The sequence below is a fragment of the Passer domesticus genome, chromosome 20 (genome assembly GCF_036417665.1).
Source record: "Passer domesticus isolate bPasDom1 chromosome 20, bPasDom1.hap1, whole genome shotgun sequence".
NCBI lineage: Eukaryota > Metazoa > Chordata > Aves > Passeriformes > Passeridae > Passer > Passer domesticus.
Window position 1 is genome coordinate 11,574,478 of NC_087493.1, and position 13,360 is coordinate 11,587,837.

At 52.9% G+C, this 13,360-nt stretch overlaps 1 long non-coding RNA gene across 2 annotated transcripts; it reads right to left on the reverse strand.

The window, feature by feature from the left end:
• Positions 1–3,599: 3,599 nt before the first annotated feature.
• LOC135284285 (uncharacterized) lies at positions 3,600–11,503 on the reverse strand. 2 transcript variants are annotated; one of them, XR_010349721.1, is made up of 3 exons: positions 11,370–11,503; positions 9,527–10,727; positions 3,600–4,714 (listed from the first exon to the last, which is right to left on the reverse strand). It is a non-coding gene; the product is annotated as an uncharacterized LOC135284285 (long non-coding RNA). The 2 variants fall into 2 exon arrangements; XR_010349720.1 differs by lacking the exon at positions 3,600–4,714 and adding an exon at positions 8,087–8,818.
• Between the last annotated feature and the right edge of the window lie 1,857 nt (positions 11,504–13,360).

The following is a 13,360-nucleotide window of genomic DNA, read 5'->3' on the forward strand; positions in this document are numbered from 1 at the left end:
GTAGAAAAGGGAAAAATCCAAGTAGAAACAGGAAAAATCCAAGTAGAAAAGGGGAAAATGCCCACCAAATAAACAAGGTGCAGAAGCTCAGGGTGCAGGCACAGCTGGGGCTTTCCAGGAAGGTGGCAAATAACTGGGAGAAATTCAGGGAAAGTTTGTCTTTGACGAAGGTCAGTGCAGATACCTGGGAAATGAACAAACACATGGAGAGGAGCAGAGTGAAAGGTAAAAATGGAACGGGGAATTTGGGAGGGGCAGGCTGCAGAGGGAGGCTCAGGGCTGTGGGGTTCTGGGTTTGAGGGATCACAACAGGGATCCAGCCCTGGGAATGTGGGTTCCAGTTAAATTTCCCAAACCCAGCAGTTTCCTGGTGGCAAGGCAGGGTGAGATTGTTGGATGGGCTTGGAGGGAAGGACAGGGAAGCTGCAGGTGACTGAGCTGCCAAAATGCAATGAGAGGAAAGAAGAGAGGAGATTCCAAGGACAGGACAACAACAAACAATTTGAGAAGCCTGTGAGAAGCTAAAGAAAGGATTATTTTTATATATAACTTTTTTAATTTTTTTTTTGCAAGGAACAACTTGGACAGCGTCAGCTTTTGGACAGAGGCACAATACCTGCAAAAAAACCCAAACCCACAATGATTTCAGGGAGGGAGGGAATTTTGTTCAGGAATCTTGCAGGCTCTGCATGCCCAGGGCTCAGGCCATGGTACAAGGAGTGTTCAGTCTTTATTCCCATTCCAGCTCGGAGTGGAACTGTGTTCCCACTGCCCCTCCAAGTGCCAGGACCACGGATCAGAAAGCCCAGCCAGACTGGAGAGATCCAAAATGCAGATCAGACAACCAGAGAATCATTCCTACTGCAGGACACTGGGAAGCAAAACAACATCTTGCGTGGATAATTTGGCAATTTTTTGGATGCAAATCCTCATTTCAGGGCTGTTTCCATTCCAGAGAGTGGAATTTGTTGTAGGAAACACCATCTGAGCTGGTTGTCCTGAGCTTCTCAGCCAGCAGGAGGGAGCTGCCCCAGCACAGACACCCAGCCCAGGGTGAGAGGGGCTGCAGGAAACTCCTGAGCTGCTTCTGGCAGCCAAAAAGGGAACCTGGCCCAGCTCAGATGTAAATATTTGCACTGAGGACATCGAAATCTCTCAGAGGAGTCCTGCCCTGGGCCTCTCAAACAGCAATTCTGCTGCTAAGGACATGACCTCCCAGAGCAAGGAAACTGGGAGATGAAGAGTGGCAGCACTGAGGGAAAGCATGCTCTGAAAAAGGAGAACGGAGTTCCAGGGAAGCAGACAAATACCACAGAGGAAATGCAGAATAATGTTTGATATTGCTACAAACCAGGTATTAAAGAAGGGTACAACTAACTCCAAACTGAAATTATGTAGGAAAACGGGCTCTGAAAGGAGCAGCCCTGTGGTCAGCCCGGGTTGTTTGGGGATATGAGGAAAAATCAATGTTTTTGCTGTGCCAGGAGGTGCTGATCCCTCTTTCCCTCAGCTGGGCTCTATTCATCCTGCAGGGAGCTCTTTTGCCAGCCCAGCGTTCTGAAATATTGTTCCACCCCTCTGTAGATATCATTACAAATCTATTTTGCATATCATTAAAAATAGAAGAGCTCAGGTTAGTCAGATGAGACCTACTTTCCCTGAGGTTGTTGACTGGTGTTATTTTAGTCCCATTTTGACAGAATCCCATCTCAGCTCCTCCAGTGCTCCCCTGGCTGGGGTCAAACTCCCTCTGGAATTTGGCAGGGCTTTAACCCCCTCTGACCCTCAGGGATGTCCCCAAGGGAAGCAGCCCCTTCTGGGCTCCTTGGCACAGCTCTTTCTATGCTTGTAATGTAAATATTTTCCCTGCTGACAAATATTGTTTAACATCATCCTTCCCCGTCAAAGGACTGGAAAATAATTCATCCTCCTCATGTACTATTCACCCCGCTCCTTCCCAAATTCAGAACAGATTGATTTCTTTATGTTCATCAAGATTTATGCCTTTTTTATCCCTTTGTTGTGCCAGGCACAGATTCTCCCAGGTGCTCCAGCGTGACAGTGATCTCCAGTTCATCACTTCTAACACGCATTAATTGCCACCAGCGTTTCTGGGGCTTTATTTTCTGTTTTATTGCACTTGTGTAGCTGCTGTCTGTGCTCCCCTCCTGCACTGCACAGTGAGAGCCTGGGGAAGGGAGGGAAAATGGGAGAGGCTGGACAGAGGGGCTGGGCAGAGGGGCTGGGCAGAGGGGCTGGACAGAGGGGCTGGGCAGAGGGGCTGGACAGAGGGGCTGGGCAGAGGGGCTGGGCAGAGGGGCCCATGCCCACCCCAACCCCTGCCCAGGGCGTCCTGGCACTGCCTCGATGCTTCCCCCCAGCACAAGGAGCAGCACCAAAACCTTCCCCTGACCTGCAGCAGCTCCAGTCTCTCCTTTTCCTGTGGGAACAGACCCCAATAACATCTTCGGTGCAGGAGAGGGATCCCCAAAGCCAGGCAGTGTGCTGGGGCAGGGTGGTGACACAGCCAGGACCCCATCCCTGCCACGGCTGCCCCTGAACCCTGGCAGTGCCCAAGGCCAGGCTGGATGGGGCTGGGAGCCCCTGGGACCGTGGGAGCTGTCCCTGGGACAGTGGGAGGTGCCCTGGCATGGCAGGGTGGCACCGGGTGGGATTTGAGGTCCTTCCAACCCAACCCATCCTGTGATTATCCCATGAAGCACCTGACAGCAGCGACAGCAGAAGTTTTCATGTGTCATCCCAGGAATAACAACCCAGAGATTATGCAGATGGGTGAGCTGTGTTCATGACTTCTAAATCTGACTTAAAACTGGTTAAATTGAAATCCTGAGCAGCCTTTGGGAAATGGAACGCCTGACAAAGCCACAAAGCGTTGCTGATGCTGAGGGGGATTTGGGGCAGCTCTTTTAAAAACATCCTGGATGGAAAGAAACCCCACGGGTCAGAGACACCGGGCTTTGGGTAAACACACACAACAGATCCCTCAGGAATGGCAGTGCCCAGCCTTTGCTGCAAGTTCACCCCAGCAGAAGCTTCCCAAGGCTGTGGAGCCCAGCTCAGCTCTGGCCGTGTGATTTCTCAAAAACAAGGGAGGTCAGGGGAGCAGAGTGCTGTGGTGGGAGCACGGGGCCAGGCTGTGCTGAGGCTGCACTGGCAAAAAGGGAATGGCAGTGAAGGGGCTGGGATTGCCTGCTGGGAAAGGAGCTCCAGGGACACGAGCTGCCCTTGCCAGTGCTTCCACTCACAAGCACTTGGAATATTCCCTGGCAAGGTCAAAAGCCCAGGTGTGCCTCTCATCTCCTCTCCTGCCCACCCCTCTGAGCTGCATTCAGCTGCTGAAGGACCTTCCTGGGCCCAGGGAGCACCAATTATCCCATGGAAAGGAAAAATCCAGGGAATGCAGCCAGCCCAGGCCATCCCAAGGACACCAGCCAAGGGCTCCCTGGGTTCAGAGGAGCCCCAGGGCCTCCCTGGGCCTCTCCTGTGCGGGTGGGAGATGTGAGCACCAGCAGGAATGAGCCAGCACACAGCTCTCTGTGATTCCCTCACCCTGCTCCCCTGTTCTCCAGGACTGCTCCAAGCCCAGCTCTCAAGGGATTTAAATAAGGATGGAGAAATGCCACAGGTTTAGGCGTGAGCTCAGATTTCAGATGAACTCAGCCTGTTTCCTTTAGCTGCTGCTGAATTTCACCAGTGGAAGAGTGGAAAACCCATCTGGTGACCTGGGGTGTTGGGGAAAAAATTAAAAAATGAAAATCCAAGGGGTCAGAGAGAGGTGGCACTTCCCCATCCTCCTTCCCTCTCTGCCAGTGCAAATTATTTTCTCCTTCTGCAGCTTTCAGGGCAGAAAAACCATCGTGGGCAAAAGATTGGCATCTCCCAGAGCCTCAGGCCAGAGCAGCGTGGAGCACAGAGCCATAAAGTGAATTATGGTCAGCCTGGGCTGTCCTGGCTGCACCAGAGCAAGGGACAGGACAGGGACAGGGAGAGTGATGGGTCCCAGAGCAGGGCGTGTGGAGGGTCTGGCCAGGAGAGCGAGGGGGATATTTCACCTTCCTGCCTCCTCCTCACGCGGGAAACAAAAGAGATACAGAGGCTGGGCTATAAATTTTAAAGCAATTCTGCTGAGAACCTCCTTTTGAATTTAGAGGCAAATTCTTCATATAAATGGATTGAGAAATTCTCCCTCTGAAGTCATCCATCTCTTAATAGGACATCCTGACACCAGCTGAGTCAATCCAGTGGCCGCTGTTGATTTGAGGGTGTTCATCCAAGGCTGACATGACATTTCTTTTGTTGACAGAGCTCATATGTTACAGCAGCCTGTCCTTCATATTTCTCTGTCTTTCACTGCTTCAGCAGCTGCACGCCAGGAGAAACTGCTGCATTTACTTATTGCTTCAAGGTCCATTTCCTAGACATTCCTCCCTCCAGCAAAGGGCAGCCTCGCGTGGTAAATCCTGCATTTCAGCTGGAGAAGGATTTGCCCTGGAGATGATTCTTCAAAGGCCACTACAGAAAATTCTCCAAAGTGCTGGAATACCTGGTTTTTATTTCAGGAGTTGATACATAATAATGGTAATATTCAGTGCCTTTCGTCCCAAAGGATTCTTCTCCAAAGTTCGACTCTGACAGGGAGATCTACCAGTGGATCTGGATGAGCTCAGGCAGAGCTTCATGCACCGTGGCACTTCTAGGAAGGAACAAGACAGCTAATTTGAACTTTGTCATATCAAATTCCGAGCCTGGGATTGCTGGGATGAGCATCCCAGCAGACAGCTCTGCTCTTGGAGCGTGCTGGAACCTTCCTCACTGACAGCAAATCTCATCTGGGCACGAAATGCAGCTGTCCTGGAAGGCCAGGCTGGAACAAAGCCTGGCCTGCGCCTCAGGAGGAGGGAAAGTGCTCTGGGAATGATAACCTTGTGCTGTCCTTGTGTCCTGGACACTCAGAGGGCAGCTCAGGTGTCCCTGAGCTCACCTGACCGTGCACCTGCTGGAATTGTCACCTCAAGTGCCACCTCCTGCTCCAGCAGCCCATCGTCCTTCCCAGGGGAGCCTGAAAACATTCCCCAAGCCACTGAACAGCAATTCAGTTGTGACTGGTGAGTGCTCAGGGCTGTGTGTGTCCCCAGGAGCACGCTGGGTGCCACCAGTGCCACCCCAGTGACTGTCACTGGCCGAGTGGGAGCTGGCTGGTCACAGATGCCTCTGGCAAATGTGAAATCAGGGCCTCTCTGCTCCCCTGTGCTCCTGGGTGACAGGAGGCCTCGTGCTGCCTCTGGGGGCTCAGCTCCCCAGCTCTGGATGTGCCCAGCCCTGCTCACTGTGGCACAGGCAGATTTCTCTGGGTCACTGCTGGTGGCAAAAAAAAAAAAAAAAAAAACCAAACAAAAAAATAGTTTTGTCAGTCCATCAACCAAAAGCACATTCCTATAACTGGTCAGTGCCCCAGTGCAGAGTTACCTCAGCCCTGTTTCCCCCGAGCAGAGCCATGGGCAGAAGTGCCCTGAGAGCAGCCAGGAGAGCAGCACGGACCCCAGGAGCTGCCTGAGCCTCCCCTGCTGCTCACACCCCATTTCCTGCAGGCGCTGGGCACTGCACACAAGTTTTCCTGTACAGATGTCTCAGCTCTGAGGTCAGCCAAGGGAGCTGCCCTATTTTCCCCTTGGCCAGCAGCTGATGTCCCCCTGGGCAGCAGGAGGAGGAAAGGAGGGCACTGCCCTGAGCTTCTGGGTCACAGGACCACGGGGAGCCTGAGCACAGGGACAGGGAGAGATGAAGGAGCAAAGCTGGGGTTTTATTCTAAGAGGTGCCTCTGCCCAAGTTCATGCCAAAGTCAATAGAAGGGATTTTATTTAAGAGTAAATGGGAGACAAAAGGTAGAAAGGAATAGGAAGAGAGAAGAGAGGGGAAGGAAAGACTGAGAGAGATTGAGCAGGAGCTGTCACCACCCCAAGGGTCCCACAGCTGCCCCTTCTTCACCCTGCTGTTCTCAGGGACCCCAGGTTGCCCTTTGGAGGTGCCACCTTGGCACAGTGCCAGCTCCAGGCACCCAGGGGTGCCCACAGCCACCCCCACAGCCTGGGCTGGCAGGGCTGGGCAGAGCTTCCCCTTCCCAGCCTGCAGCTGGGATTCTGTGCTGTGTGCCAGTTCCAAAGCTCCAGCTCTGCTCAGGGTGGAACCAACCCCCTCCTTCCTGCCTCGAGTCTCAAGCACCCAAGGATGGAGGTCACAGCTTGCCCTCCAGGCTGGGCGTCCCTCCTTGTGAAATTCTCATTTTCTCACACATTTTGTGGCACTCCTGCTTTGCTTTCCTGGAGCTGCTTACCTGGAGCTGCTGCTGTGTGATTTATCTCACGGGAGCTTCCTCTTTTTGGCACTTCCACCTGCACTCTGAGTCCTCCCCCAGGGGACAGGGGACACTGGCAGGGGCTGCACTAAGTGCCAGGCTCAGACTGGAGACACCTCTGTGTGTGGCACCCAGAGCAGGGGGTTCAGGGAATGCCTGGGGGCTCCTCCCCACCCTGGAGATGTCTCTGGGGGTCAGGGATCAACTCAAACAAGGTCCCGACTTGGTCTTTACAACATCAGGGGGGAAATCCCCTCCTGCCCTGCGTGGTGAGCCTGGCCCTTAGCTGGGAGCAGAGCTGCCACCAGCCCTCATGGTTGGCACAGAGCTGCTGTGTCTGTGCATGACAGGGGCAGCAAGGAGCACCTGGGGACACACCGAGGGCACCCCAGGGCTGGGGACACACACAGAGGGCACCCCAGGGCTGGGGACACACAGACTGCACCCCTGGGGACACACAGGTGGCACCCCAGGGCTGGGGGCAGGATGTTGCCACCAGGCCCATGCAGACCAGCTCTGTCCCTGCCTGGCCAGGGGCTCGGGCCCCAGCCCAGCTCTGTGTCTGCAGTGGAATTGCTTTTCCCACCACCTGTGAGCACGGTGCTGCCTGGAACAGGAGATCAGCCGCCCCAGGAATTGCTCTCTGCTGCTCCTGGCACAAGCTTCTGCCTTTGGCCTTCTCTGCCAACTGGAAAATTGATGCTGGCAGGAATGCCAGTGTCTGAAGACATCAGGTTCTCCCTCAGTGACAGGGATTTTTGGCAGGGAGGGACAAATCAGGGAAGAGGAGGCAGCTCTGGCCCTCCTTGCCTGTGTTCTCATGTGCCCTTGCTGGGCTCTGCCCCTCCCTGCCTTCAGGGCAATTCCAGCCCAGGCAGAGCCTGTGGGTGCTTTTGGCCAGCCCAGGGCTGAGTTTACACCTTGGGGGTGGCAGCCACACTGTGCAGACAGGATCTGCTGCGATGCTGGAGGCCAGGACATCCCTCTGGCTGCCCTGCAGGACTCCAGACCCTGGCAGGGGGCTCAGAGACCCTGGCATGGAGTCAAAAACAGCTGTGCCTTTGATTTTAGCCCATGGAAACAATTACCAGCTTTGTGTGAAGATGTACAAGCCACGAGAGTGTGGGTAGAATGATATTTCTTTTGTCACAGGGTGAAAAAGTAGAATTTTGGGGGTTTAGAATGGGGGTTCAAGAGGCAGGATGGAGGAACCTGGGCATGTCCTGTCCTTTTTCTTCTTGTCCTCCATCTTCTGCTGTGGTATTGACACTTCTGGATTGGTTTAGAGTAGAGACAGACTGTGCAACATGGGTGATAGGTATTGGAAAATCATTGTAAATAAAGTACAGGTAGTTTTTAGTATAGAATGTTAACACCACCCAAAGGTAGGCAGCGTGTCACAACCTGACCTGCAGGACAGATCTCAGCAGGTCAGAGAAAGAATGTAATAAATAAGGAAAAATAAACCTTGAGAAGCAGAACTGATGAATCTCAACTTCTTCTGTCACAGGGCTGGGAAAAAAAAAAGAGACTTTTTAACACCTCAGGGTAATCTCAACCACAGAAACCCGAGACTGGGGCAGCAGCAGCTGCATCCCCTCCTTGGACAGCCAGGCAAGGTCCCTGTGCAGGCTGGGACCCCTGTGCCCCTCCCTGCCAGGAGGCCCTGCTGAGCCACAGCCCAAAGCTGCCCCAGATGAGAAATGCCCTTTTGGAGGAGCACAGCCTGTGTGCACACCGTCTTCCAGCCAATTTTATCCCCAAATCATCACCTTCATCCACTCTGTGTGCACCAGTCTGCTGCAAGGTGACCTGTGAGATGTGGCTGCTCCAGAGAAGGAGGGACAATCTCAGAGCTCTGCTCTCAAATGCTCTTTGAGCTGGGCAGCTCCACTCTGGATGGACCCAGAGTCCCTTCCCAGCTGCCTCCTGGCTCTGGAGCTGGTTTGAGCCCAGGATCCCATGAGGTGCATCCCTCCAGGGAAGGGATTGCATCCTGAGTGCTGCAGAAGCCAGCAGGAAACCTTTTAGGACTGACTGCAGCACCTTCATCTTGTCCTTGCCAAAGGAGCACTCAGGAAGGGTTTGAGGAGAGCACAGCTCCCACAGGGGAGCTGAGCCAGCCTGGAAAACCTTCCAAAGCTCATCCTAATTTCCAGAATTCTTGTTCTTCCCAAGGAGGAAGAGGCCTGAAGAAAGCAGAAGCTGCTCAGCCTGAAAGTTGCAGTGGAAACTCTTCTCACTCGGTGTTTTGCAGCACTGAATTTGTTTCTTCATTAAAATACAGCTTTATTCAGAAACCAAACTGATTTCTGCAGCCTCACTTGCTTTTTCTGCATCTCTCTGCTGAGCCCAAAATGAATAAACTCTGCTGGTGGAAACCAGCTGGGATCTTAAACACAAGCTGGGCTTGCTGCCTCTTGGAGCTTCAGTCCAGGCTCTCACCTATTGGGATAGCACAAGGAGCTGTCCCTAAAATGACAGATGCTCCTTGGGAATCAGAAATCCTGGGAAGGAGCTGCTCCCACCAGAATTTCCTCCTAAGCCCCCCTCAGGTTGTGGGGTCTTGGAATCTGAATGAAAAGCAGCCTGCTGCTTCCTCCACCCTTCCACACCCCCTTCTCCTTCTTGAAAACTTAAGCTGGGCTTAACTGAAGGTGCTCTGAGTTAAATTTCTGAGTAAAATGGAAAATGTGCCCAGCCTTGTGCTGGGAGCAGCCCCGGACCGGACCCTTGGATTTCCAAACCCCCATTTGGGGCTCGGTTCCCGTATTTCCACCAGAATGGGCATTTTTCACCCTGCCTTAGAGCTGCCAGCCCAATTGCGGTGCCAAGGCTCCCCCTGCAGTCGCTGGAGAAGCACAGGGAGCAGATCCGGCCACACAAACACTGCCTGGGGAAGGAATGACCCCTGGAAGGAGCTGAGCCTCTCCCCAGAGCCCACAGGGCAGCCCAGAACCTCCAGGAAGATGGAAGGAGAATTTCTGGGGTAATTCCTGGGGATTCTGATCTCTTCCCTGCATGGAAATGGAGCTAAACGTGAAGGAAATGAAGAATCCTTGGGTTGGCTCCCGCACTGAGGAAAAGGGACTTTGCACAGGCAGGAGGAGGAAAGGGGAAAGTGAAAAGGGGGAAAAAGGACTCAGCACTCACCTGGAAAAGATCCCTCTGCAAGACATTTGCAGTCCTTGAAAAAAGGCCTTGAAGATGTTTCAGCAGAGAGGTGAGCAAATTTGCCTCTGAATCCACATTGTTCTAAACCGTTCCTGACAAAATGCTCCTTTCCAGTGAGCATCTGCTTTCAAGTGAAGAGCGAGACACTTTTCAGTGCTCCCTCGTGATAAAAGAATTAAAGCATTCCTTAACAGGATCTTCATTTTTCATCCAAATTTCCATGTGAACACCCAGACAAAAGGCCAGAGTCCTGCCCTGTGTTGCTGCCCATCCTTTTGGCCTTTTTTCCCCTCCCTGTTTTGTTTTATCAGCGTGTGGCTGTCAGGTTTAAGGCACCTCGTTGTGTGCACGTGAGTTTGGCCGGTTTAATATTCATCTTCTGACAACACCCAGGGTTCAGCTGCTCCCCTAATTAGTGCCTGGCTGCAGTGGAGAGAATTCTTGTGCAGGAACACTGCCCTTCCACCCTCGGGATCTCATTTTTCTTTGCTCTGCCTGGCAGGAAATTTGCAACAGAGGGATGCTTAATCCTGCCGGCCCTGCCAATCTCAGCTGCCATCTCCCTGCAAGGAGAACAGGAGGCTTGCTGCTGCTCAGAAAGAGCTTTATCTTTAGCAACAACACTTCTGCTGAAGACGACGTGGTAAAACTCTGAACCAGCTCATTTTGGGAGGGTTTGAGCCCTCCTGAGCTCGGGGGTGCTGGAGCATCCCTGTGGGAGGAGGCTGTGGCAGAGCTGTTGCTACATTCAGGGGCCATGCAGCCCAGGATAAAAACTCTGGATTAAACCCTCCATCAGGACTGACTCCTTCCTTCACCATTCATGTTAAAGCTTCTCCATCAGGGAAACCTGGGGAGCAACCCTCCATGAGAGAGGAAGTTCTGTCCCACCACCACCGGAGCTCGGACACGTCCAAGCTTGCCCCAGGTTGTCCAGCTACAACCCACAGCTAGCCAAAGGTGTCTCTGGGGGGAAAACACCACAGGTGCCACTGTTTGGTTCAGCAGCAGGGCCCAGACAAGCCCAGGCACCTCCCGTTCAGTGATATTGGTAAAAACCAGCATTTTGGCGGGGTCTCTGCAGCTCCTGATTGTGGCTCACGCTCCTCGTTGATGCTCTCGTCCACTTCTCATTAGTTTGTTGGGCAAATCTCCTTTCAAGAGTTGTTCTCACCAGGCCCTGAATCACGCGGAGCAAACAGGGAGGTGTGAGAGCAGAGGCACAGAAAGCCCCGGGTCCTGCCAGCTCCTGCTCTGTGTCCCAGGGGAGCGCCGAAGATCTGGAACAGCGGCTGGAAATCCATCGGCTCGCTCAGAATGGAAATCCAGAGCCCGGAGCCCGTGGACAAGTAAAGATCCCCACCTAGTGATGGCAGGGACAGGGCAGCTTCCCGGGAATGGCCGGGAATCGGGAACGGGAGGGACAATCCCACGGGCAGAGAGAGCCCGGGGCTGCGGGGTGTGCCCCTGACCCCATCTCCGTGCGGGATGCTCCGCCGGGCACTGCCGCCCTGATTTTTTTAAAGTTTTTTAAGCCTTCTGATGCTTACATTCTTGTAACGAACTTTATGTAAATAACTTATTTATTTAATAAACGTATTTATTTAATAAACGTATTTATTTAATAAATGTGTTTCTTTATTAATAATAAATGGACTTTCTGTAAATAACTCATTGTTTCGCATTCTTTTATAGAAGAGGAGGAATTTGATGGACTGTTGGTTTGCCCAGTGTCATTGGAGAGGTGGCACTGTCACCAACCCACTGTCACTTTCGGAAATCTATAAATGTTGAAGCTAGAAAATAAAAAGTCCCTTTTTACCTTGGAAAGAGCAGCGAGTCCGCATCGTGTTGTTTCGTGTCCTAAAGTGACAAAGGCACCAAGGGACCGCGCCTGAGGCTCGGCTTAACCTGCTGCGACCCGGTTTAAACCGCGTTTAAACCGCGCTATCATCCAACTTAAACCGCGCTTAAACCCCGCTCTGTGCGCCCTGACCCCTCCCGAGGCGGGCACGGCTCTGCATTAATTACAGCCCAGCTAATTAGGCGGCACGCTAATGATGCCTCGGGGCCCGGGAGCTCTGCGGGCGGTGACATTTTTCCCGTTGGTGGCATTACCTGTTCTGTAGCAAGTAGGAGATAATTGTAATTTCCTGGACTGCTCCGAAACACATAAAGTTTATGGGTAATCTTATTAAAGCTTTCATACAGTGGGAAACTTTCTGTTATGAGCTGGGAGAAAATTAATGGCCTTTCTTTTGTGCTTGGCACACAATTAAATCCCCGGGGTGGGGGGGTTCTGTTTCATCTCCAACACGTGATTTGCACTTTATTAAAGTGTTCCCTGAGCCTTGCAGCCGCTCAGAGGCTCGGGGTGTTCCTCCCTCCATCCTGCCACGGGGGTGAGCAGCCCCCAGCCCTGCCCTGCTCTTTGTGCCCAATGTGTTCTCCAATAAAAGGTTTCCAGGTGGAGGTTTTGCAGGGGATGGGGATGGGAAGCAGGATCTGCTGGACCTGACAGCAGATCTTTGTGTCCCAGAATGTGGCTTGGGGCTGTTCTCTCCTCCTCCTGCCTCTCAGCTCTTCCACACAGTTTAATTTGCAGGATAAAACCTGGGAGTTCACCTTCTGAATAAATCCCAGCCTTCTCCCCCGGCCAGCACTGCATCCTGCTGATTTCCAGCCTTGTCCAGGTGTATTGATTCTCTCAGCAGTGGAAACACTGGCATATCAATTGCAGATTGGAGCCGAAGGGAAGCGGCTGCATTCAGAGCAGATGGAATAGAGCAGATTTCTTCCAAGGGAAGGGGGTGTTTATTCATGCTGTGACCTCAGCCCCTGCATTGCTGCACTCCCCTGTGGAGGGCTGCTGGTGACCTTGAGGCAGTGGCTTAGCAGGGACAGCCAGCACTTAGTAAGTGACTTCAGCAGAGGCAGAACAAACAAGGAAAATGCTCCAGGGACTGATCCTGCCCAAGCCCACACAGCAAAATGAACACCCTCCCCCTGGCCAGGCTCATTCCTCCCCGGTGATTTCCATTTTTATTCTGTTTTCGTGTGGCAAAAAATGGTGTAATTACCAAAGGCCAAGTGCTGATGAACAGGCTGCTGCTGCTGGCAGGGACACAGCCAGGCTGGGACAGCAGAGCTCCTGCCCAGGGACGCTGCTGGGCCCTGGGCCTGGCAGCAGTGGGACAGGAACTCTGGAAAAACAATGAGCTGCCACCACCTTTGCCAAACTGAGATGGCAGACACTGCTATTAATGTCAGGTGTATTTAATGAGGGATAATTAACCCACTCATCACAAGGCCATGGCATACACCAGTTGGAAATGTTCCAGTTAATGCTATTTGATATTTCCACCTGATTTTCAAGAATTTAATTGATGTCTTAATTGTCTTAATAATACCTGTATTAACCCCGTTCCCAAACAGCTCCTGTCGCTGCTGTGATTTACAGAGGCTTGTGGGGCTCCCACTGCCAGTTCCCCCTGTGGTGCTCCCTCCTCACAGGCAGCTCCTGCCCATCCTGGCTGTGCCAGGGCTGGGCAAGCCAGGTGAAGGATTCAGGAAAAACCAGGACCAGGGAAATCCTCTGTGCATCCCAGGACAGAGTCCAGCCTTCCCCCACTCAGCAGGTGCTGTGCTTGCCTGTTTCAGTCAGAATCCCAGGATCACTGGGTTGGGAAAGAGCTCCCAGCCCATCGAGTCCGCCCTGATCCCCACCCTGTCCCCACCCAGAGCCTCGAGTGCCACCTCCAGGAATTCCTTGGGCACTCCAGGGATGGGCACTCCAACCCTCCCTGGGCAGTT